Consider the following 26,436-nt stretch of genomic DNA (forward strand, 5'->3'; position numbering starts at 1 on the left):
AAAAGAAATCAAGTCAGCTTTTTTTTTTTCTTATTTTTTTCTGCTACAGAAAGTCCTGCCCCACACACACACTGCTCTGGCACAAAAATGGTGGTGGCCAGCACTGCTGCAAACAAAAGTGAGCTTTCCTCTGGGCTTTCACAACAGCGTGGTTAATCCCGGTGCTCCCCAACACAGCATCAAATCAATCAAACCCAAACGTCCCTGCACAGCATGGGCAGCAGCCCCATCTCAGCCCAGTTCTGCAGCCTGGAGGTAAAGCATCACTGACTCCAGAGGCCATTCTGCTGCTCACCTGCTCTGTGACCAGACACAAAGTGGGTTATATTGTATGCACTTCCAGCTTTGGCACAGAAGAGGTGACATTTAACAAAGGCGATGCTCAAGAAGGAGCCCCGTGTCAGCACCAAACAGGTACAAAAAAAGCTGGAGAAGTTCTTGGCTGTTGTGCAAAGCTTTCTGCTTTGCAAACTACGACAGAAAGAGTGGAAATATGTTTTGTCTGCTTTTCCCTGACTCTGGGACTCCAAAGCAGGAAGATGAGAACATCCTGCACACATGTTAATTAGTCATTCCTGAAAACCAAATGTCACAGCGCTCATATTTAATTCCAAGAACAGACTGATGAATATGTACGTACCGTTATATTTCATTTACATACTCTGGGATTTGTTAGGAGACGCCTAATAAAACCATCTAAAATGAATTAGGTCCTATCCTACCAACATTTATTTTGAGTACGCATATATCAGAGTAACATTCCCAACACTGTAATGCGAGTTTTTTTTCGCAGGAGCAAAATACATATATTACATTTCATAAATGTAGAATGTGAGTTCAAGCTTCTAAATGGGATATTATTTATATTGATGCAGCAAACACACAAAAATGGGGCACTCTCCTGTCTTCAGCTTCTGCGTTCGATTCCATTTATTTAAACCTGATTTCCTTCCCCATTCCCAGAGCAGGCAGCATCCAGGTAGCTGCAAACCAAGAGTCCTTCCAGCCTGTGGGGCCTCACAGGGATTTTCCCCCTTGCAAAGAACAACCTGGCTTGCAGGTGAGGAAAAACACAGTGTTTTGACTTTCCTTCTTTCCTGCCCAATGCCACACACCCCAGGGACAGGAGCAGGCAGGCACATCACCCATCCTGCAGGGCTGGAATTCAGCTCATTCTGCTCAGAGGGTCTGGAACAAATCTGGTGCACCCACCCCGCACTGTCTGGTTGTAGGGCCGAGCAGTGGAAAGCAGTAAAATCTCATTTCAGTCTATAAAAACCTGCAGAGATATTTGGAATGTGCAGAGGGAGCAGATCTCCCGAGTAAAGCGGGGCGATGATTAAAATAGGCACTTTTCGGAGCGTAACTGCAATTTAAATACTGCAGCTTTTGTTTGCAGAGGGTTACAGAGTGGCCATGGTTTATATTCCGGTGACAGTCACACAACTGCAGGGGTTGTTTTGGGAGCTGGCGGCGAGAACATGTGGTTTCAATCTAAAGTCTTCAAGTCAGAGGATCGGCGTTACTCCAGCAAAGATATTGCCAGTGTCTCTGTGAGTCATAATTCTAAATCATCAGGAACCTGAACGCTCCTCATTAAATGATTAAAGGGAACGGTAATGAAAAAGCTAAAAGAAAGGATAAATATACAGACATAGAAGCAGCAACATCTATTTTCAAAGCGGAAAAAAATATGGCCATCCTGACAAAGGACAATAAACATATCAAACTAATTTGCTTTTTTTTTCAGCAGAGAATGCAACCTTAATAAAGCAACAAATTTTAGATGGCAGAGCATGATTGCAGCTCTTCTGGACTAGGAAAGGAGGTTTCCCATAAACAGGTTATTGCCACAGGTCCCGGACTCAATTAACTCTATATTTATGCTCCACTTTCTGAGAAGAAAGCAATCCCTGAGTCAGGATGCCTTTTGGGGAAGGTTTTAGCTGGGGTATCAGCCCTATTTCCTTTCTGTGAGCTCTGCACAACTGTCTCAACTCAACCTCCCAACCCCAAACTCACGAGGAGCGTTAAACCCTGGTGGGGACACACCGTGCCCCCATGGAAGGTGAGAAAATCTCCACAGATGAACACGCAGTACAGCTCTGCCAGCTGTTTCATTGACAACAAGCCACTGGTTGGGCTGGCTTTTAGCCCAGTTAGATCAACCACTCATTTTTTTTTGACCAGTTTTGACCAGTCCTGAAATGGGATCATGGTTCCCGATACATTGCTGTCAAACTGCTGATACCTTATGCTTACATGAGCTGCACTGGATGTGCTGCAGTTCCATTCTCTCAGTGCCCATTTGGGAGCAAAAATGTAGAAAAAATAAAGAAGATTGAAAAAAAAAGATGGCTAGATATATAGATATATTGGCTGAGGCATTACGTAGTGTATATACAAATATAAACACATGAGATGCTGCAAGAAGGAGAGCCTGACTCTATTGATACATTGGCAAGAACGCAGGGTTATATTTTAAATGTGGAAAATAATGTGGTGAGTCATCTTCCACACGCCGGATTGTGATGCTCTTCCCTTTCTGCTCTGACCCAGGAGGGCACCGCGCACAGCCTGAAAATAGGCAGCCTTAGGCTCCTCCACAGGTGACGCAGAAAGAAGATTTTAGGGAGCACAGTGCCTGGGTAAGGGAAAGCATCATTTTCTCTTCTTCCCACCAGTCTCCTGTCCCTACCCAATCTTGGCTATCTAAGCCATAGGGCCCTTTGTGAACTACCACCACACTATGTTCATGTTCAGGATATCGATTACAATCTTTTTTTTTTTTTTTTTCTTTTCTATTTGCACATTGCAATTTGATGCAGAGATGCCCCCAAACCTGCCTGTTCTCTGTTCTCCCATTCCAACAGCCACAGCCACGCATGGGATACATGGGATAATGACTGAAGGGCTTGGTGTGAGCCTCAGATTGACATCAGCGAACAATCCCTTTTTATTCTGTTCCATATGCATGTGGATTGTGTAATACAGCAGTTACACAACAGTCAGGAACTTCAGCACTTTCACTACGATGATTGCTTTTTAATAATTCCTCCTTCCATGGAAATAGAACTGAAAGCCCAGTGCAGAAACATCCCTAGGGCTGCTTGGTTTTATCCTGTCCTTAGCACAGTGGTGAGACAACTCCAGGCACTCTGCAAGCTGCACAGCCCCTGTAAGATGGATGTTTATGCAGCACCACGAGCACCTTTGGTGAGCTCATACACGCTTTCCCTTGGATAATTTGTATGACAGAGAAGCTACGGGGAGGCAATACCTTCAGAATGGTTGATTAGAGGAATATTGCTCATATACGCAAAACATAACATTTTTAATCCCATCCTCATTTCATTTTTAAGAAGAATAAATGATCTCTGTATCTTGGCACATGCATCATTTTGAAATGGAGCCATTACTCTGGCCAGCTTTTTCACAATGGCTCACATAATACAGCATGAAAATCATGTACGACTCCTGCATTTGTATCTCAGAAGGAAAATAAAAGGCAGTTAAATTATAATGCAAGAACCAAGCTATGAATGGATGTTGTACTCAAGGAGTCTAATGTATGAGAGGGGGAAATGACAAGAATTTTTTTTGCCGTTCTAGATATTTTACCCCTGCAGCAAGCTCAACTGTCACATGTTTTCAGAGAGGTCAAAAGTAGTCTATCTGTCTTTTTTATGCAAGTTTGTGAAAGGAATCTCTCCTCGTGGAGTTTTACAGGAATTGACACGATAAACCTAAATGGCTCCTTTACAACTGTTAGGGTTTTCTGTAAACACATGCTGTCCTGCCAGCCAACCAGCTTCCAACCCGGGTGCTGAGCACAGCAGATGGTCCTCCCTGCCGATACGCATGGTACTAATTCATATTTCAATACACAGCTTCGCTGCATAAATGGAGCCACAGCATCTCACCAAGTTTTTAAACTCCCGGTATCCAGTGATTTTGGGGTTTTGAAGTCGGTGGCACAGGAAGGTGCCAAAGGTGACCAGCTGTAATGTGAATTGATGCTTTGGAGCTGGTTGTGGTACTGTGATGTGTTGTAAACATGAGTCCTGCAGTGCGATGTCTCATGCCAGATGGGAACCGTGGCATGGCTGAATTAATAGAGGGATAAATACAAACAGAGGAACCAGCACCAACCACAAGTCCTGAAAGGTGGACATTGTGGGAAAGGTGAGAGGTGATGATAAAACAAAGCTGAAAAAGGGACTTGCAGCAGTCACGGTAGTGGCATGTTGCCATTAGCATGGCCATGTCAGCTGCTAAGGGCTTTCACTGTGAAAGCAGATTTTCAGGATGCATGCAGGTCTTTGCGATGCATCCCAGGGAGATGGTAAAGTTACCATCCCTGGAGGTCTTCAGGAAAAGAGTAGATGTCACATTGACTGACATGGCTTGATCAGCACGGTGGGGATGGGTTGGACTTGGTGATTTTAGAGGTCTTTTCCAGTCTTTATGACTCAATGATCCTTTGATTCTATGTTATAATGCAGTATCTCAGACAGCTCTGCCATTCTGAATGTGTGCAGGAACGACTGTCGCTACCAACACTACGTCGTAACAAAACCTTTAGCTCAACTGGATCACAACCCTTTCATCTCCCGCAGCATCCAGTTATTGCCTACTGGGTTGAGGTAAGATAATGCTATACAAGATTATCACCTTTCTGCTGGGCTGCCACAGCAGGACGCAAGGGAAAAAGAAAGGAGGAGGGAAAAAGAAAGCTCTTGTTTAACAGGGAGCATAGGGTGGCAAGTTTACAATGCTTAATGTACCATGAACACCACCATGTGCACACCCCATGGGATGTCAGCCCAGAGCTCACGGCTGGGCTTTGTTGAACCCATGCTGTCACCACTTCATCACCCCATCTCAGAGCTGGGGCCTTTGGGTGTCACCAAACTGAAGCTCCAGGAGTGAAGCCAGAGTCCCACTGCTGCTTTGCATCAGGAGAACGAGATGCACAGCTGGTGTCCAAAACAGTCTCAAGACTGGGATATATTTGTCCCAGTGTCCCCACACTTTATTCACTTCTGTCCTCCTCCAGTGCTGACAACCGCTTACACCAGAAAGAAAAATAAAGAGCTAAAAAACAGATGGAGCAGAGATCCTCTGCATGAATAACCCCCTCCTTCCAAGGGGACTGCTTCCTGAATTTCTGTCTTGTTATGTTTTTGTCAAAAGCTGAGCCTCCTCCACTAAACCATGATAAGTTGGGCAACTTCATCAAATTCAACACTTGGTAGGAGCAGAACCTCTTTCTTAAACTCATTAAATCTTTCTCCCCAAGGAGAAATGTGAATTAATATTCACTTTCTCTCTCTCTCTTTTTTTTTTTTAATGTACTTAATTTCTATTCCAGAGACTGAGCAGAGACGTTTCCAAACCCACAGTTTATTTCTCTGGCCATAATGGAAAGCAAACAGTTCTGAAAATTTTGTTGGGGTGGGGGAAGAGAACCGAAATGGCCCTAACAAAGGAGAGCAGCAGTTGATTTCATAAACCATTTTGGCTTTCCTTAGCTGAAGAGTCTCAGGTGTGCAGTTGGATCTGTTCTTGCAAAAAAATAAAAAAATAAAAATAAAAAAAATCCCACAAAAACTAAGCATTTAAATGCCTCCTGTGTTATTAAAGGACAGAAAATTAAAATCAGGAATTGCTGCAGAATGCAGTTATGCAGTAGCTGAAGAAAACATAAATCAGCAGGGAGACTAATACCAGTCTTACTGCTTGATCACAAATTAAAACATACTGGAGTGCAATTACAGAGGGTCCTTTGACAAACATGCTGTAGTACACGAATGAGCTCTGTGCAGGCACACACACGGTGTTGCAATAATACAGTCCTTTTATATTCTAGGCAGAAAGGCACGGGGTTTGTGCGTGCTTATATTATATTGCAACAAGGTAATGCACACACTGCTATTCCAAATAGAAAATCTACTTACCATAAATCAGATAACTCCGTTTCACTTAGACTTACAAGTTCTCCCTTGCACACCTGCTGCCAAACAGGGAGAGAAAGGCATGGGGAAGATTTCCAGAGGGAGATGTGGAAGTTAATGAGGAACAGCCCTGTATGTGTGCCAATTCCATGGGACAGGACCCTGCTTGGTGCATGGGATGAGGGAGAGTGGAGCTGGATGCCTTGTCTTTAGGACTTAATCTTGGTGACCTATTCCAATTTCAAAATGTTTCACATGAGACTTACTTCTATCTCACACATCCAACTGCAAACCAAGCGCTGCCACTGGCAGCTCAAAAAGTATTCCCCACATCCAACTGCTTCTGTCTGTGCCTACCACTGAACGCATTCACTGGCAAACACAGCACTGCTCAAATCTGCTGTTTCTGAGGCCACGTTACTTAACGTTGTGGATGCCAGGAGCCATGTTGCTGCTGAAGACCCATGGCAGAGCAGGTGGATGGACCAAGAAGGACAGTTGGGATGAAACACAAATGGCACAGCCACCAAAGCTCACCACATATGTCCTCACAGCCTGTCTCATTTCTCCTGCAGACAGGGTAGATAGCACAGGAATACATTTTTTTAAATTCTCCTCCACTTTTTCCCTGGAAAATCCTCCCAGAAAGCTGTGGCTGCCCGTGAGCCCCGGGGGTGCTGCTCCCATGGACAAACATTGTGTGGAGGCAGAAACACAGCAGAAAAAAGAGATTGGATAGGAAGAGAAGGAGAAAGGAGGGGGGAGCGAACAAAAAAGCTGGGAATGTGTGAGTTAACTTGGTGTGTTTGTTCAAACCACTTCCTGACACCCGAGCGAGTCATCTGAATTTAACACATTTCTCTTTTGCATTTTGCAGCTCACCTTTAAGAGAGCACAAGGCGGAGGAGGTGGGAATATATGGACTTCAGCCCTTCCCATCAGTTTCCCCCTGTTACTTTCAAAGATTTTCTATTTAGAAAGGAAGGCTTTTTTTTTTTTTTTTTTTTTTTTTTCCTGCTGTTCATACTTTACACATACTTCCCAGCCAAAATATCTCGCTTGTATATTTTTTTAATTTAGCCTACATTACTCAAAATTGCTCCAAGAATAATTAAAGAGAGTCACTTTCCCCATCTCTTTGATTAACCTGACGTTTTATTTCTAAAGGATGTTATAAGAAATAACCATTAAAAAAAAAGATATTAACAATTAAAGAAAAAAATAGCCCCGTGTCGTCCTCCTTCTTGTCTCAGTCTAATGAAAATGTTTAAACTGCATGGCTATTTATCCTTATGAAAAACACATGAACAAAACAAAACCCCCAGTATTCGAGTGAGATTCTGTAAACAGGACAAAACATTAACTGCGGAAATACATCATTGAAGACCTTTATTTCCTTCTAGCTCCTTCCAGGCACCAAACGAGCTCTGCATGCAGATTTCGTTTCGGTGCGGTGGAATTGTTCTCATAACTGTTCTCCAAAGCCTGAGCTCTGAGGTCAGCCCTACTCACTCTGCAATGGGATAAATATTAACAAGTGTGACTAACCCATTCCTTGCGCCCTTCTTAAATTTTCCAGAGTGTGGCAGCAAGCATGAAAGCAAGAGATCAAAACCGCACGGGTTTTACTGTTGAAAGCGGATGTGAAGAAGGATGCAATATAGGCAAAATCCAAGCACCTCGGAGAAGCTGGTCTATAACACCAGCAATAAAAATGAGGGAATTACTAGATTGAGAGAAAATTACCTTGTCCCCCCGCTCAAAAATAAGTAAATTTTCACTCTTCCCTACAATAATATCTTATGGTGCAGTACTTTATGGCACAGTGCCCCAAGTCCCAGCTCGGACTTTCGTTGAGGGTCCCAAAGCACACAGGAGGGGACAGAGGTGGTGAGGAAGGTTGCACAGCAGCTTGGTGCCTTCAGGACACAAGTGATGGGGCTGCGGTGGCCCTGAGGGCTTGGGCTTGCTCTTGTCTTCACAGATGAAATTGCTTCAGAAACTATCTAGCTTTCTGGATAATCTCCCTCCTTTGCATGCAGTGCAGCCTCCTCTGAGCCAATCTGCCCTTCACACTGAGGTTTGTAAGAAGACCGGTACAGATCTGATTATATATCCCAGATATTTTTATGGGAAGACTCTCAGGGTAATGAATCTGGCATAAAGTAAAGCACTTAGACATGCTTGTTATTGCTGTAGTTTGATATTGGTATAGCAGCAGCAGCGTATTGCTTTGGAGAGTTTGGAGAGGCTTCAGGCACTGGAGATCACACAAACCAGTTCAAGCAATGCAGTTTTGTCTGTGCTGTGTGGAAAGATGAAAAAGCTTTAGATTGCCTTTCTGGTGAGTGAGACATCACAAAGGGAGTGGAATAAAACAAGGAAAAGTGTAAATACAGCAAGGAAAAGTGTAAATACAGCAAGGAAAAGTGTAAATACAGCAAGCATCTATTGCACAGCTTTCCAAAACCAAATCAGTTCTGTGGAAGAGCAAGGGACCTTTGACCTACTGAAAGTTTGTCAAAAGCAGATTACAGCCTTGAGAATATTGTTATCCAGGGTCAGGTGTAGTCCTGATGAAGTCAAGGAGAATTCAAAGCCAGTCGGAAAAAAAAAAATAAAGCAAAGCACAGAAATTACCAGAAGAAATATTTAAGCCTGAAAGAGATTTTATTCAAGTGATCAACAAAACCTGGGCTCATAAGCTGTTCACTCATAGTGCATAGAGCTGTTATTTTCCAGAACGTGTTTAATTCTCATACACATTCTCTCAAATGAAAGGTATGCCCCAGATTTCGGCACCTCCTCTGCTATTACTCCACTGACCCTGCAAGAAATCATCTTATTCAGTTTGTTTCCACACCTGGCTTTCTTCTTCTGCAGGATGTCAAAACGCAGAGCAGAACGTACCCAAGAATATATATCCTTTTCTCTCTCCCCCTTTGGCTCTCAGACTGGTGAATGGATGTGCATTTTCAGGGTCTATGGGATTACTAATAAGAAAGGCTGACAAAGAAGAGACATGAATTCCTGATGTACACAGCTCCTGTTGCACAGCCTTATTCCACCCTAGACGTAGCTTCTTAAAGCTGAAGTTTCTTGAAGTGAAAAGACAGGAGGAGGAAGAGATTTCATTTATTGACTCTTTTGCAATTCATAGTCTGTGACATCTCCCATCATCTGCCAGACTACAGGAAACCCCTCTGCCACCTCCTGCAGACAATGAACAGCAGAGGTGGATCTGTTCAGAGATGCCTTTTGTGAAAGTAAACCTCACGCTCAAAACCCAAATCTAAATCTTATGTTTTTCCAACCTGCAAAACATCTGCATCTGGATTTGGATTTCTTCACTGTTCTTCATTCTATAGCTGCTAGTTATTTTAACTCTTGATCTCCAAGACATTCCTGTGTGCAGATACCAAATACCCAGCTGAGTCCATGGAGAGTCAAGGAGATACCTGCTGAGCAGGGTTAAATGCTGTGCACAGCTTACCGTGCCCTCTGTAGGACAGGGAGATACCCAGCAGCAAGGCAGAAGGAGCCTTTGGGGGAGGCCAGAAGGAAAAAATCCCAGGAAACCTCTTGTAACTTGCACAGTTTTTAAACTTTGCTCAGATAAACTGTGTTCTATTAAACTTTCCTTTGGCTGGCAAAGGACTGACTGAGTTATTGTGGAGAACGGCCTTGAGCAATTAGAAGTGAGAACAGCATCTACAAATCTAAGATCTGGGAGATGAAAATCTCTTGCAAAAGACGCAGCCCTACAGAGTTTCAGTTATAGCCTTCTCATCAAATGGGGAGAACCAAATTAAATGAAAAAACATATTGTATATTATCTTAATTTATATATGAGATTTTAGACAGTTCCAGATTTTTGGATTAAATACAATACCATGTGGCTCCATTAAGCTTCACTGGCCTTTTAGAATATTATTGGAAGAAATAATATATAACGGTTTGAAAGGTTTTTGGATGCTTGGTGGCATCATTATGCAATTTATTAATATGTGGGCAGAGTGACTAATGCCTCTGAGGATATATTTTTAGTTTCAAAAAAATAAATATAAAAAAGAAAAGCATGCTGGGGGGAGCAAGAAAGAAAACTGGTTTGTGCTAGCAGCCTGTGGTGGCATGCATCATTCTGTCTGTCCTACACGAGCCCAGAGCTCGCAATAAACCACTTCTTCAACTTACGGCATTTCCAAAGGGGTCTGGAGACTCTAGAAAGTGCATTTTGGTAGGACTTGGGAATCTAGCTCCTTATGTGGCATTGCTGCCTGTTTTTAATGCTGAAAGGGACAATTCAGATCATTTCGTCTAATGCTCAATATAAACCCACAAGAAAATAACTTCACACATACACTCACTAATTGAGCCAACCAGTGTACGTTTCACCAGAGTCATCTGGGCTGGCCTCCAGTTCTTCAGTACGAGGATGACAAACTCCCTGCCCCCTTCAACACTCTGTCCCAGCACTCAGCCCCCTTTCTCTCTCCAATCTCTGCATTTTGCCTGTCTTAAATTTCCACTCACTGCATCTTGTTATGTTTTCCTCCACTAGGCTATAAAGGCCCTTTGTATGCCGTATTTTTTCCTGCAAAGGCATTTACTGCACAGCCAGATCGCTGCGTGATCTGCTTTTTGCTACACATAACCGAGTGGAGCTCCTTAAGTCTCTCTCCATAAGATTTCCTCCTCCAGCCCCCAAATCATCCTTGTAAAACCCAACCGTAGGCTGAGAGTTTACAGCCTCTATCATGACTTCAAGTCCCCGAATCTCAGGTTAATAAAGTCTCTATTTTTTTTCATAAGGCTTCTGTGAAATAACTAGAAATAGTCCCGCGGGATGTGTTATTTGGACATAACTGCTTCCACATGGGCTGGAGGTGCAGCCCGACGAGAGGAGCAGGCCAAGAGCAGTGGGAGAGCCCTTGCCTCCCTCCTCACCCCTCTCTTCAGCCTCTCCCAAGTTGTGCTGCTAAAACCAGTATTTTTCTGGGAGGGTTGATCCCAGTGGACATTTCCTAGGTCTCTAGGAAGAAGCAGCTCCCGAGGAAGATGCAGCACCCAGCTCCAGGCCTGCTCCAGCCCCACTGAGGCCAGGCCCTATCTCTGACAGGAGCAGAGGCACTGAGAGTGCCTTGGCACATCCCTCTCCACAAACTGCTCCATCCAAACTGCACTGGAAGGACAGCTATAACATCTCTACAAGCTCACCAGAGCCCCTCTCTCCGTCCAAACTAATAGGATTAAAAACAAACACCAACAGTGGGGGGGACAGAAAGAGGAGGAGTTCTCCTCCATCCTTTTTCAGCATTGGTGTCCACATTTCGAAGCTGTTTCTTACAATAATTATTTTATTTGCTGCTAAAAGATGGGAGAGACTCACAGGAGGCTTGGCTTTAGATCTGTAAAGAACACATCCCAGCATTGCCATAATTTCAGCACAATGGCGAGCCATGGTGAACACGAGGCAATCTCCTCAGGCACTGGAGTTACATTTCACTGCTCCATGGATTCTTGGATGGGATAATATCTGGCCTTTTCATCAGTCATGTTTGATTTATATGAGAGAATACACAACAAATTAGGAGCTTGAAAGAAATGACAACTTAGTTTTCATTCAGCGTGGCCTTCATGCACCCCAAGGCACAAACTTACTCCCATGTCTCCACTTAAACTTAAGATTTCACATGCAATCATGACTGATAAAGTACTCTAATGAATTGGGTCATCACCAGCCTTGTCACTTCTAAACAATTTGTTTTCTGGTTTGATCTGCTTGGTTTTGCTGTTCAGCTTTGCTTCCAACATCTGTGATTCAAGCACAGTGAGAGTCCTTTGAGATATGATGTTCATTTCTCTTCAGGCCACTTTCCATCACCCAGAAAAGCCTATGCGTGGCCTGAAATCTTCCTGTGACTTCAGAGTTCCCCAATCCCACCTTCACTATTTAGCTTGGGAAAAAATAAAAATAAAAAAATCACCTCTGATGAGAGACCAACAGTTTAAAAGCAAGTGTAACAGGTGGTACAATCAGAGTAAACTACATTGCTAGTGAGTTGTCCACAAAAACACATAAAGCCTATGGTTTAGAAGAACTTGCCTTTGCTTAGTGAGATCTAGCACTTGTGTTACACCCAAAAAGTACTGTAGGCTTGTGAAAGTAGGCTGCAAAGTCTCTTTGATGAAAAGTAAACTCTGTGGTCAGGTGTAAAATTTTAAATTTGCACATGATAAGCTCAACTGCACAAAAAATCTTTAAAATATCAGTGTTAGGCAAAGCCTACGAGTGTGGATGTTTAGTGGGAGTGGGCAGGAAAGGGTCAAAAATATAAATGCATTTGTATGGAAATCAAATACAAATAATTCTTAAAGAGAAAGAATCTTAGTGGATGTTTCCTAACGGTCACCATTCACCCTGATCATTCTTTGCACTCCACTTGCCAAAGGCATACGGTTTTAATTCTGTTCATGATCAATGTAATGTTTAGAGTTTCATCTACTTGAACGATTCTTCAGGGACTGGTTGCAATAGCTAAATTTTGGGTCTAAATTGCAATTTTTTTTTTTAAAAAAACCTACAATTTAATCTAACCAATGAGTGAAACTGGAAAGGATAAAATTAGATTCCTGAACCTTCATCTCTTTCTAGAACCAGACACGAATAAAACTGTATCCAGTTTTGTTAAATATTTTTTCCACATCTGGTGTTCAGTCAAAACCATAAGAAAAGTGCTGGAAATCTCACAAGAAGTCTCATACTCTTGTGATTTCCAGTCCAATTTTTGCAGCCACAGGAGATCTGTATAGTTCAGATAAGAATCCGAAGCAGAAGCCAAACCCAAACTGCGAACCTCCTGAGGCTCACCCCACCCACAACAGCTTATGTCTTTACCCATCATTTGCAGCAGATGTTCTCCTAAATTCTCCAGTGAGATAAATTCCATTAGAAGTTTCAGGATAAAGATTATAAGCTATATACAACGCAAAATAAAAGTGTCCAAAGAAGCTCATTGTAGCCCATTAAGCTATTGTTAAAGACCCTCGTACAGCAGTGTCTATTGATTACAGTGGTTTGCTTCTCCTCACTACTCATTTTTCTATGTTGGGCTTTTGGGGCTTTTTGATCTAAAGGCCACTGACGTCAATGAGAGTACTTCCATTGTCTTCAGCGGGCTTTGGATCAAGCCCTTGACAAACAGTTTCTCCCATAGGTCAGTCTGTAGAGTGCATGTTACTGCCAGCAAATTGTCCCTAGAACATTTCACTGTAGATTTACAGTCTTTATAAAATTTTTAAATGAAGTTCTATAGTTAGATTCATATGGTATATCATAAATTACAGCAGACTCTGCAAGCTTGGGTTTGAGAGCTTTTTTTTTTTTTTTCATTTGGCTCTCAGGGAACATATAGTTTTTTTCCACAAGAACTTTCCTCCAAATGCTAATTTTACCTGCTTTTTGCCATTTGTGCAACAGAATGTGTGTGTTTCTCAAGGCTCAGCTCCCTGGGGAAAGTTTGTGACTGTGGCAGAGGTGGGGCTGTGTGCAAGCAGAGGCCCACCAACACCATCCCAGTCCTATAGGGTAGAAGAAGCCGTTCTTTGGGCTCTACTTTGATGTCGTGAGACTAGTGGAAAGGAAAAGCAAGCCAGAACTTCAAGTATTCTTCTGTCTTATGGTGTAGTTAAATCTGAATATTGATTTCTATCTATCAGAAGAGTATCTTCCACCTGACTATCCCATCAGACCACTGAATGACAAACCCCTGCAGAGAGAATGACCTTCAAGCAGTGCCTCGTGCAGACGAACGCCAATTTTAACTGTACCTCTGCAATCTTCATACTTCCCAAGGTGGTCAGGCAACATGACAGCAGGAGACAAGGGGACAGCCCTCAGGAACCCCAGTCTTCATTCAGATTTCCCATCACTAGAGCCTAAATTAAAGAATTCGAGCAGCATTACCTCGCCCATCTGCAAAGTGGGAGCAATAATCCTACAGTACCTCCTCAGAAATGCTGCAAGGCCATGAACTCTGTCTGCACAGAGTAGTAGTGTTCAGTAGTAAATGAAATCTGTTTTCACTTCTAAGGCTATGGCATAAATTACTATAGGCAGAAATCCAGCCTAGCAGGGAATGAATTGGATGGGGCCCACTCAGTTTCTTCCATCTTTAGCTTTGATTTTCATTGTTCTCTTTCATTAGCAGAATTTTCATGTCTTTTTTTTTCATTTTCTTTTTCTCCCCTGTTGTAATTTTTCCTAAGTTGTTAATTTGCCAGCAGAGAGAATGGCCTCGTAATTGTAAGCCAACTTCTCCAAGCACCCACAAGTATCTGAACAGTTTTTAGCAGACTCAGCATTTCTCTCTCTACTTCTCAGCCCTTGGATATACAGCAAAAGAGGATGAAGAAAGCGTGTCGCTGTGTTCCTGCTCTCCAGCCATAATCTGGCCACTTGTTGCCTGCTCAGAACACATTTAATTCTGCAGACCATGCCTTTAAGGGCCTGCTGATGAATATCAGCACAACTCCCACCCAGCCAATGAGTCTGGGTGTCAGTGGAGTCAAAGAGTGGCAATTGGCACTGCTGGTTTCCAAGGTCACCAAAATCACCCTTCTTTCCACATCCCTTGGCTAGTTGAATGGTCAATGGCCTTCCTGAAAACAGACATGACAAGCCTTTCTTTCCTCTGTCCTCAGCTTTCTTCATTTTATCTTATGCAACAAGGGGGAATGGTTTTAAACTGAGACAGGGGAGGTTTAGGTTGGATATTGGGAGGAATTTTTTCACTCAGAGGGTGGTGAAGCACTGGGACAAGTTGTCCAAGGAGGCTGTGGATGCCCCATCCCTGGAGGCATTCAAGGCCAGGCTGGATGTGGCTCTGGGCAGCCTGGTCTGCTGGTTGGTGACCCTGCACATAGCAGGGGGTTGGAACTGATGAGCATTGTGGTCCTTTTCAACCCAGGCCATTCTATGATTTTATGATTATTTTTAAGAAAAGTTATTGCCTCTGCCCATGTCACCTTCACAAGCAGAAGACTGGAGGGAGTGCCCAGACAATACCATCAGGGGGTATCAGAATGCTCAGGCAGGTGACTTTTCCAGCTCTCTCCTTTGCCCTCCTAGTCCCTGATCCCTACCAGAGCTCAACTCCTCCACTCTTGGCCTCTTCCCAGTCACCGTGTCAGAGGCTGCCTTTATGCTGCAGATGAACAGATGTTTCACCACTGAGAGCTGCATCCTCTGACTCATGAAACAATTTGAAAGAAATTAACAGCGACAAATTTGTTTCAAATCCTATTTTCCCTCCAGTAGCAGAGTTTGTGACTGCCTATGAGCGCTCCCACTGGAAAGAGAACTGGAAAGATAAAAATAGATGAGAGGAACGAAAGATTACAGGATGAAGTGATGGCCACTTCCCAGCCGAATAGGATTCACTGCTCAAGGCTGACAAAGTCTCTGCTGAGTTTGGGGTTTAGCAGCAGAGAAACTGCTCCATAATTTTTGTTCAGCCACACTCTCTGGGAAGTAACACCTGGCCTCATAGTATTTCCTCAGGGCCCTGAAAAAGTAGATGTTTGACGACAACCTCTGCAGGAACCTCTCCAGGTGACATCGATCAGGTTGCTGGGGCTGGATGACCGAGGCTTTATGGAGCAAAGTGAAAAAAGTGAAGTGGAAACCAGTGCCTAATGCAGCTGTGGTGCCCCATGCCTTCCCTGCCTCATCTCAGCTGCCCTGAAAACACCACCCAGCTGTTTGCTGCAGGGAATTAGGGAAGGCCACATGGCAGGACATTATTAACTCACACCCAAACTTTGGATTTCCTCTGAAGTTTGCATTTGTCTGTCATGAAGACACTGATTAGTCTCCACTTTTGAGATAAGAAAGCTCAGGCACAGGGAAGTTAAGAATTCAACCCTAGTCTCCAAGCCAGAAATAAAGTTCATTAGTCCTCCATCCACAGGGAGCCCTTTGCTTCCATCTCATCTGAACTGCCATACGACAACCCCTGTCAAAGGCATCTCAAAAGAGGAGATCAATTTTATAGCGGTTTTACTCTTTGAGAGCACAAACAAGCCCTCCATTAGGAACTATAATTTATCTGACTGTGACCACTGACTACAGGTCTATGAAATATATCTAAATGGATTGCATAGAGCCAGAAAACTCAAGTATATATGGCACACACGTAACAAAGCTCTGCAAATCTGAAAATGCATAGTATCAGCAAGTGCTCTGCTTTTCTAGACTGATTTGTAGGTAGGTAGGCTTAGCTGAAGGCTGCGGTTTCTAAATTGGACATGGTTACCTAAAACTATTGGAAATTTGAATTGCATGTCAGATGTCTGGAATAAATGGACTCAAGAGACGTAAGAAAAAACATGTGGCCTGGTATTTTTCTCTTTTTTAATGTCTTTTGGAAACTGTTTAGATATCATCTGGGGCTTGTATAGTTTCTTTGTTTAGTAATTCTGAATTGAAATTCTTTATAAAGCTTTGTTAATTAAAAGGTAAAAACTTGATTGTTGCACAGAGGCCTTCATCCTGAAAGATGCCTGTATGCTTTCCAAAAACATATTACTTTCCAAAGAAGTAAACCATCCTTTGAAAACCAGGCAGCTCAGTTATGTTATTTACCTCAAATCCACCAAATTTAAATTCCAAAACGGACCATTACGGTCTGACTCTCTTTCTAGCTCTGCCAATAGCTGTCATATCTGAGCTCCTGCATGACTGCGAAGCTCCCCCTGAGGCCCTCGTCGTGAGGCTAACCCAGGGCTGCACATCTTTAGCATGAACATCCGACGCAATTATGAAGATTACAAGCAATAGATTTCCTGCAAATTGCAGCCATCTCTGGGGTAACTATGTCACCTGCTCCATAGCACACAGCTGCATCCTCCCACCACGTAAAACCAAGTGGAGACATGAAGGCACCCTTCTGCAAGCAGAGCAGAGTCTGAGTCAGGAACCATTTGAAATGCTTCCCACCACGACACAATCTTTGATCCTGAAAGAAAAGGAATTTTGGATTTGTCACTCTTGGAGATGATGCACAGCTTTCTCATGCTCACACTGAGGTCTCTCACCTCCAGTTTTCATTGCCATAACCTTCATATTACTGTTTGCTTATTTGAACTCAATACAACCACCTGGCCACTATTGCCTAGTAAGTGCCAGGGACAATGGAAATCTGTTTTGAAGCTTTTCAGCTTTTTTTTTTTTCCTTCTGTGCCTTCTGTTTCCAATGCCTGCTAGGGTGCAGCCTCCTAATCTCAAAGCATGGGACGCAACACATGGTGGGACATGAGAATGGTTGGAAAAAAAAAACCTCATCCCCAAAACGCAGTTAATTTTGACCTAATATTGTTCTACAAAGTCCCAGTGACTGGACTAAGAGACTTGAGCTATACAGCTCTTAATCCAGCAAGGGTGCAGGCTTTTGCAGGGGTGTTGGACTAGGTGGCCTCCAGAGGTCCCTTCCAACTCTAAGGATTCTATGATGCTGAGGTTGCCAAAAAATGGCAAAAGAACAGCAATGATGATTTTTTGCTCTATGGGATCTCTTCCTCTCCAAGTTTTTGAATACTATGGAAAAGGCAGAGAAACTACACGGGCTGTCCAGGCAAACCCTGCATCTCCTGTCAGCAAAAACAGGTGGTAGTTGGTGCTACTGAGGCTATGTTTTCTGAAAGCTTTAAACTACAACAGTTAAAGCAGAGTTAATGACATATAAATGTCACCAGAACAGAAAAATACTGCCTTTATATTTGCTTCTTTTGCGAGTATTAAGGAATCTCCATCCAGCCTTAGCTTTTGGATATATATAGGTCTGTGCAGATTTGGCAGGGCCAACCACCATGGTAAGAAAGGACAAAAACTTCTGGAAGGGCTCTGACACCCCCCTCTTTCCCACTCCCAGCACACAGGCATGTCAGAACAGTATGGTTTCTTTTAGACCCACGTAATTAAATGAGTGATGAGGAATTTCTCACCAATATAAAACTGAATTATTTGCAGCTTAAAATAGAACGGTGCCTTTGTTAGGGTTTCTTTTTTTTTTTTTTTTTTTTTTTTTTTTTTTTTTTTTTTTGGAAGCAGCATGGCCAGGTTGTCAGCTGGTGTCAATCAGTCTGTTCTGGGATACAAGGTTTTGCTCCCTGGGGACAGTGTGGTCCAACCACAGCAAGCCTGAGATTGGGAAGGGTCCTTTATGGTGACCAGAGGAGAAGCAGTTTCTGTAATACTCCTTTTTTTTTTTTTTTTTTTTCTTTGACAAATTCTTGTGTTCTGACAGGAATCTTCACCCAGGGCATGAGGGTGACTGTAGGGAAGCCCACGCAGATTCTCTCCCAATGCAACAGACAGTCTGGGCTCATGCTTGCCAAATGTTGAGAGCAGCAGCTCAATTTACGAGCCCCAGGAGCACACCACGCTCCAGCTGATGAGCTGCACAGCAGAGGAACCAGGGTTAGCTGAAACACTGCAGGAAAGCAGAGGCACCGATGGGGGCCAGGAGGGCCAGCTGGGCTCAGAGGTGTACAAATGAAACCAAGTACAGTACAGGGAAAAATAAATAAATAAAAATATATATAAATGAAACAAAGTGGGGACTGGGGCTTTTACCCCCTCATCTCCTCACTTTTTAGGGATGAGAAACATTGATCACTCTGCACTGCCTGGGGCTGGCTGAGCTTACAGCAGGAACAACGCCTGCGTGAGCAGGGCACAAACAAAGGTGTGCAAGCAGGGGAGGAGGGGAAAGGTGGGGGGCAAGAAAACCATAAGGGAGGTGAATAAATAAAGTGCAGCAGCAGGAGAGAAATCTTGGAGGAGATGAGGAAAAGAGGAACTTGTCCACAGGGTGTCACTCTTGACCCACACTTGGGTCACACAGACTGGAGATTTCAGTCCCCCAAATGAACCTCCAAGGCAGCAGAAACCTCCAAAAACCAGAGCAACACTACCAGGCAAGCAGCTTGTACCCCTCCTGCCCCACTCCGCATCTTACCTTGGCCTTTCCCAAGGGCAGGATTTGTTTGGGAACCTCCTGTACAGAGGTGGAAGGAAACCCTCATTACCAAACTCTTTTTCACCATTCTGCCCCAAGTCTACCACACCATCTTGGCCTATTTTAATTTATTTTGAAATTCCTCTGTCCTCCTATACCATTAGCCTACCTTTTCACTATAGGAAACCTCCTAGATCTCCGGCCCTATCTCCTGGAAGATGCAACAGTACTGCTTTATGGCAAGTTCTGAAGCAGCTTAATTTAAGTGCTGATAAGCTTTAGGTCGTTACTGCTTATTGGAAACAGGTTCTTCAGATTGGTTGGATGGATCCTTTAGTTAAGGAGAAACCCTATGAATTATCACCTTGCTTTCTTTATTGAGCTGCAAGCCATGGGGGGGCAGGAAGGCAAAGCAGGGGCTGAGCCAGCTTAGGGAAGCCTCAAAGCAGAGAGCCCTGATCTGCTCCTGAGCTGATGGGTGTCTGTGCTGCTGTTCCAGCTGGAGGGGCAGTGTACACACCGGGCTCCCCATGGCTATGTAGGGGGATGCAGTCAGCCACCAGGATCAGAAGGGGACACCGATGCTGGGGTCAGCAGCACAGCAGCCACAGCACAGGCTGCAACTTTTACAAAGCATCAGCAGAGCATGAATTATGGCGTGACCTCCTGGCAAGTTTCCTGGAGCAGAGGACACACCAGCAAGAATGTGATCTCTTCTTCCAGGGCTGGTCGGGACAGGATTTGTGTGTAGTGTGTACAGCACATAATTCATCAGACAATCATTTACATAGCATGAGCTCAGCACTGCAGCACTCTCTGGCAGACTGAAATATTCTGCTGGGGACTTGCAGCTCGGTGGGTGCACCACACAAGACAGATACACCCCAAAAGGGATGCTGTCCCCTCGCATGACTCCATGCTTTGCTTGGAGGAGGTGCTCCCAAAAACTCTACATCCATTAATCTCACCTGTCAGCAGCTCCCCCGTTTCTGCAGTGAGCTCAGTGTTTTGCCCCAGGACAGTGATTTTAGGTGTGCTCAGTATAATTTGCACAGTTTTCTTTCAGGCCATCTTCCTTGATGTGGCTGTCCCAAGCTTTTATGGAAACACCTGCAATATGTAAACGCAAAAGTATAAATCTCTGTTATGTGAAAAAAGCAGCTTCGTGAAGCCATAAAAGAATGCAGCCATGTGACTGCAAAACTTCATTTACAAGTATCTAAATATAGATTATAGCAAGCAGCAAACCCAGATTTCAATTTTAAAAGCGAGGGCACAGGGGAGAGTGCAGAGTCAGCACTTCTTAAATAAGAAGTTCTTCTCGTACTAATTCATTTACAGAGGCATCTTCTTTTGACACAGCAAATTTGCATTACTGAATCCTGATCACAGAGACATAAAGATTTTTATGGGAGTCGGAAATAGCCTCCGTGCAGGCACTGCTGCACCACTGCCGACCTCTGCGCCCAGACAAGGACACTTTGCACCAAGGGAGCTGTGCAGGATTTGCTCCTCCGTGTGCTGGTATTTCCCTCCAGGGAGAGGTTCTGCTGTGCAAGAAAGCCCTCTACTCTGAGGGACCTGCTGGAAGAAACACTGAACACTCTCTGCAGTGGGCAATGCTGGATATTGAAAGGAACTAGAGAGATTTGCTGTAATTACCAATGGACAGAAATGCTTTTTTGCATCTAGAATATTTCCCCAGACAATCTGACCTGCACTGAAGGGCAAGCAAAGCACCCACTACAACAGCCTAGAATGAATACAGATTCTGTGTGGAAGGCAAATGTACTCAGCTGAGACCATCTCATTCCATTTTGACTCCCTGGTTCCAGTTTGCCCAAACTGCTTTCCAGCACCAGAATCTGCCCATGGTCACGTGAGGGGAGCAGGGGCATGCAGGCAGGCTGGCTGTATCCTCCATTTCTCCTGCCTTCACCTTCACAGAATCATTATGGTTGGAAAGGACTGCTAAAGTGACCAGGTCCAACCACCAACCCAACCCAAAATTCCCACTGGCTGTTTCCCTCAATGCCACATCCTCACAGTTTGTGAACACCTCCAGGAACAGTGAGTCCACCACCTCCCTGTGCCAGTGCCTGGCTTCTCTTCACCTCCACCTATATCTCCGCCATTTGAGATACTTAAGCATCCCACATGTCATTGCATGTCATTCTATTGCCATTCTCTTGGCTGCTCTTAAACACCGTACTAAACTTTTTCAGATCTTTCTTCTAGCCTCACAGTTTCCATAGAAATACATTTTAAATTTAGGAGAAGTCAACTGCCCCTTGAAAATCACTGAAAACACAGCAGGCACAATGGCAAGTCCTATCACACCCACCCTGATAAAGCAGTGGAGCAGTTCTTTGGGGACCGGTGATGCTCTGGATTTGCACAGGGGCAAGGTCACATTAGAATCATAGAATCCTTTGTGTTGGAAGGGACCTTTAAATGTCATCTAGTCTGACTCCCCATTAAGCTTTGACAGCCAAAACTCTGATAGCCTCAAAGTAGCCTTGCTGTGAGTCTATGAGAACTGCCTCCTGCCCAGCTCACAGCCAAGACCTGGATCCAGATGCAAAAAAAGGATGTGCTTGGAGAAAGAACTCGTCCTCCTTGGGTAGGGGCAAATCACAATCCCAGCCATCTCACCCAAATTATTAAAGAACACTTTTCACTCTTTCATTCTTATTCAATGATTTGATTTGATAGATTTAATGAACACTAACTGGCACTTGTTTTCAGCTAAATGCAGAAATGCTGCTCTTTTTTTTTTGCATAGGAAAAATGAAGTCACAACTGTCGTGTGATTGATGAGACATATAGCGGGACATCATGGTATATTCTCAGATCAGGGCTTTCACCTGAGGCTTGATCGATGTGAGCAAATGGAGTTCAGCACGTTGGTGTGACCCTTAAGCAACCCAGAACAGCTGTGTTTTGATTGCCCCCATCAAATCTTCCAGTAGCCAACCTGAAATTTTCCCTTGGAAAATTTGAGTTTGTACAGTAGTTTCCTTTTCTTTCAATTAAAAAAAAATCTAAAAACCAAACAATTAAACAAAAACAAACAAAAAAACAAAAAAAAAAAAAAACCAACACAATCTGCTCTCCACAGCAAGCCATTTTCCATGCAGACTTTTATGAACATGGCATGCAGGCTCTTGTTCATCTCTGGTGAAAATACACAGCTAATGATGGTGACTCTGTTGAAAAGCAGAGTTTCGTAGCTGAGAGTTTGCTCTACTAAATAGTGTTATTGTGCTCTTTGTATCTGTCATAGTTTCCATGGAAATAAATAGGAGGCATTACTTTCAGAATGATTTAGAAGATTCAGCATGTGATTAAAACAGATTCTACATTTAGTCTTTAAAAACCCCATTGTATTAGCAGCAACTTTCAGTGCTCACATCCATCCTCACCAGCATTATGAGTACTTTCTGCCATGGTGTTTGGCTAAAAAACTCCACTGGACAACCAGAAATATTTCAGCCACCTCAACATGGAGTAGGAAGAAGCAGAAGCCAACAGAAGGGAGGATGCATTCCAAAAATTATCCACAGCATCAAGGACCAAATGTCAGGAGACAACCCTCCAACCAGAAGGATGAGCAGAGGCTGTCACGCCTCCATCACCGGGGAAGATGCAGCTACTCATACTCCAAAGCCAGGCTTCTCCCAGCCACCTAGCACACAGTGGTGACATATAAACTGCATATGTATACATCCAACAATCGCCTGTTAACTATAAAACAAGTAACAACATAATTATACTTACTCATACGTGAATTATACTTTACTACTGTTTCCACTGGACTCACTCCGTAATTACAATAACTAGGGAAAACCAACCCATTGTTTTTGCCATGAGCAATTAATGCAGGTTACCAACATGATCGTTATCCAGGGCCAATGCTAACATTGGCACCTAACTGTGTTATTCATCTTTCATTTGTGGCTCCCCAGTAATGAAAGCTCTGCCTAACATTACATGTCCACAAGCACGAGAAACAAATTGCATCAAAACTCAACCATACTACTTAAAGGAGAACCCAAGGAACAGATATCCACAAAGCACTGTGACTTATTTCTACCTATTTTTGATTTTGGCCAAAGGGTAGAGCTGGTTCACTCTTGCTCAGCAGGACAGGTTGAGGATGGGCACCTCTGGTGTCCCTGGGGCTTCCTCTGCCCCTTGGATGTGGTTTCCTTATTGCTCCTCTCCAGCCACCATCTGAATGCACAGCTGCAGCTATCTTGGATGCCACAAAAGCTAAAGTCCCCTGATGATAACTGAGTGTCTGCTAATGCTTCTTAAGCAGCAGGATTTCATCCATGGCATGTTTCCCTTTACACTGTAGGCTCAAGCCTTAGTGCCTCTCCATGTCATCTTTTCATCGCCATATCTTAAGCCACTGCCCAGATGGCTGTTGGCAGGTTGGGTGCCCCATCCAAATCCCACATCACCCAACTCACTTCCATGGCAGAGAAACAGCTGCCTCTGTGGGGAACATCTCTTTCTCTTGGGACTCTGCACTGCTGATTTCTTCCGTCTACGTAACATTTCAGACCCATCGGTCTCTGACCTACAAAAAACAAAAATTGGGTTTTTACAACACCAGAAATTGGCATCTCGTTGGTCACTTGCTCCTCATTTGGGGCAAGGAAAAGCACAGGCAATAACTCCTTAAAGTACAGCATTATTTCAGCTATTGCATGTAAAAATGTTGTCAGGCAATCATATGTAACTTGGTGTTATTTTCTCAAGCTAGCAGGGCAAAAAATAGTTATAATGAATTTGTGTGAAATACATTGAAAATAAGGCTCAAAAGTACAGCAGGTGGGGTCAGACCTTTCCACTCCTTTTCAGCACTTTTGGCATATGGACGCACACCTCCTCCCACCTGGGCAATCAAAGGACAATCATGAGGCCAGGACAAAGCAGCAGGTGGGTATTGGAGCTGGAAAAGTGAGCTCCTCAGGGATATGCTTTTCATGGGGAGGAGCCTTCCTACAGCCCAACCTGTGTGTAGGAGAACAGGATGTACAGATCTGACCTCAGAGCTGTGTTCAGGATATATACGGGTTTTTAAAATGGCAGCTCAAAGAGCCATAATGAAACACAGCAAGATTATTGCTGTACCAGAAGCCACATGCACAAAGCTGCAGTCCTGCAAGTGAACCTTAGCTAGCTAAGACTTCATGGCCTTTCAAAACAAAGCCTCATTAGTCTAATTTAGATGCATCAGCCAGACATTTGGTCTTCTTATCATTAGGAGGTGTTAACGGTAGCCTGCAGGCATCTTTCACCCCAGCGTGTTTCAGGTCCTACCTCCACGCCTGAACAAATGATAGCTCCACACTCTCACCTGTCTTTGCCACCTGTCCCAACATTTTCACGGGCACAAGACAAAGTTTTGTGCAATTCAATCCTAGACCACTTTATTTCAAGTCTGGGGGAAAAAAAAAAAGAAAAAAAAAAAGTATATGCCAGAACACAGAGGGATCTTCAGATTTAAAATAACATAGTTTTAACTGCATTGGAGGCAGCTCCTGGCTATTGCTGCCTCCTCCCACCCCCTGAGCCACTAGACAGAGGGCACCTGCCCCAAAGGTGCCCCACAACCAAAGAGCACACCAAAGCTGTTTTCTATTTCAGGCCAGAATTATGGATTTTGCTCTATGCCGTAATTTCCCATACCTGATCCTTCAACGCCCAATCTTTCCCTTACTTCCAGCATCCCCACATAATTCATCTTCTTTCCCCATCACATATTCATTGGATGCTGTGCAAACAAGTGCAGATTTAAAGTGTCCCCGTAACATTTTACTTATTCTGTGACTTAATAATAAAAAGAGCGCTGAATAGAAAGGCTAGAGTTCAATTTCTGGGCTCTACTGCCATTTGCAACCTGCACTCTCCCACAGCTCCTTGCATGAAATACAGCCACCTATTCAGCTTTATGCTAGCTCCGGAGCCATAAAACTGTACTTTGCCAGAGGAATTTTAAATCGTTCGACACCGATGCAGAGATCTTTAAAAAACAAATTTAGAAACATAAAAAGTGAGGATTGAAGTGAAACTTTTGGGCTTTACTAAGTGAGTCTGCAAATTCTCCATCCTTACAGAGGAAATTTTCACCCACTTTCAGCAGTGAAATGGAATACTATTTCTGATGAAGATTTTTACTGAATTTGCCTGAAGGCCCCCAAAATGCAAAACTGGGCAAATGAGATTAAAAAAAAAAAAAAAAAAGAAAAAGAATGAGGTGGAAATATTCACCATTTCGGTGAATTTGGACTGCTCTACTCCCAACTGTGCTCATGGGCAGAGAACAGCTGGCTCTGCTCTTCCACCAGCACCACTCACTGCAGCCTATGGACATCAGGATGTGGCCCAGTGCTCCATGGAACAGCACCAGGTGTGGGTATCCCATTGTATGGAGGAGGTTTGTTATTTGCAAGGTGTCATGATGCACTGCACAGGGCACGGAGCGAGTGCCTCCTGTGTCCCACCGTGTGCCACTTGTCAGTCCTCCACCAAGTGCCTGTGTTCTCTGTGCTCACTTTGCCTTATTGCCTTGGATCAGTGCTCCCTGGAGAACAGCCCACTCCCTTGCTGTGCAGAGCACCTCGGAGGCTCAGCTGCACCTGCGTCTCTAGGAGCAAAATGAAGCAATTAGAAATTGTTACTCTAATTTTTGGCAATTTCACGCAGAATTTCTGTTTCTCTTCAAAGCTAAAGGTCAATGATTAATTCAAAACTTAAGTTTTCCCCAAAATTATGGGCTGGGGAAACAATGCAGAGGCAACAAGCCCAATTCAGCCCTGGGTTAAACCTTTGCAAACCTGAAGAAACTCACTCCATTCACACAAAGTCTCTGCTTTCTTCTGGCTTTTTCCAGGGCTGTTGCAAGGGATGTAGCTTTAGGACTGCTTGCCATGGACTGAGTGGGTTCAGACAGCCCATGTGGGGCTGTAGCCACCCTGTGCAGTAGGAATGAATCCTCAGACAGGCAGTTATCTCTGTAACCCACCTGGGTTGCTGAAATACTGGAAGAGGAGACACTTGTGGCTGATGGATATGATCTTCACCTGCTCCGTAGAGCCACATATGCATTGCCCTCCCACTCGGATGGGCTGAGCTGGACACCAGCACTCAGCCCTGGAAGCTCTGTGCTACCAAAATCCTTTCAATATAGGGATTTGCGATGCATCAGATGATGTGCTGATATAAACCACCCTCAGTGAAGGCACTGTGGGCACAGCTACGTGCAAGAAACAGCACAAGTTTTAGCAGAAGGCAGATTTTACATTATGGTCATCGCTGTGTTTTTATTATTAATGTGTCTTGAAAAATAAGATGTTTAGCTAAGCTTACTAATTCTTTGAAACTCAAATCATTTTAGCTGTCTAACCTTGTTCAGGATAATTATTTCTATCCATTATCCATCATGC

General features: G+C 43.8%; 1 protein-coding gene across 16 annotated transcripts in view; it reads right to left on the bottom strand.

Moving 5' to 3' along the window:
* Positions 1–26,436, bottom strand: part of LOC104912426 (uncharacterized) — a 131,280-nt gene that overhangs the window by 26,741 nt on the left and 78,103 nt on the right. For 12 of the 16 annotated variants that reach the window (XR_014885141.1, XR_014885139.1, XR_014885136.1 and 9 more), the window contains 4 exons: positions 25,262–25,637; positions 24,348–24,431; positions 23,455–23,564; positions 19,945–20,086 (listed from right to left, as the gene is read on the bottom strand). The exons of 1 other annotated variant lie outside the window; for it this stretch is intronic. The gene's annotated coding sequence lies outside the window, so the exon portion shown is untranslated. 3 more of the 16 variants (XR_014885140.1, XR_014885138.1, XR_014885144.1) reach the window with 3 other exon arrangements.

The sequence above is a fragment of the Meleagris gallopavo genome, chromosome 10 (assembly GCF_905368555.1).
Source record: "Meleagris gallopavo chromosome 10, MGAL_WU_HG_1.1, whole genome shotgun sequence".
In the NCBI taxonomy this organism is placed as follows: Eukaryota; Metazoa; Chordata; class Aves; order Galliformes; family Phasianidae; genus Meleagris; species Meleagris gallopavo.